Genomic DNA, 358 nt, shown 5'->3' on the forward strand with positions numbered 1-358 from the left:
AATGTGACCTTTAGAACCCCCCACTTTGAGGACAAGAACTCCAACTACCAGCTGGGACGATGGCCCTGGACCTCCCTCCTCCCCGAGCAGGGACGCCTCTTGGGCAAGATCCACGCGTCCAATGATGTTGGGGGTTCCCCAGGAAAATAGCGGTAACAAAAGCGCCAAACTCGGACCGCGAGCTCAATTGTCGCGGTAAGTGTCTTTATCAACAGCAATCGCGACGTCGGTATATCTTCGCCCTGAGAAACCTCTATCTTTTCACCTTTGCGAAGCCATCTCCACGGAAGTCCTCAAGAGGGCTCTGACAGGCAAACGTCGACTCGGATAAGGGGCTACCTGCATGATCCTTTAGACG

At 54.2% G+C, this 358-nt stretch overlaps 1 protein-coding gene across 1 annotated transcript in view; it reads right to left on the reverse strand.

Moving 5' to 3' along the window:
* LOC104627642 (alpha-tectorin-like) overlaps positions 1 to 358 on the reverse strand; it is a 4,302-nt gene that overhangs the window by 3,085 nt on the left and 859 nt on the right. The gene's annotated exons all lie outside the window — the stretch shown is intronic.

The sequence above is a fragment of the Phaethon lepturus genome, unplaced genomic scaffold (genome assembly GCF_000687285.1).
Source record: "Phaethon lepturus isolate BGI_N335 unplaced genomic scaffold, ASM68728v1 scaffold32381, whole genome shotgun sequence".
In the NCBI taxonomy this organism is placed as follows: Eukaryota; Metazoa; Chordata; class Aves; order Phaethontiformes; family Phaethontidae; genus Phaethon; species Phaethon lepturus.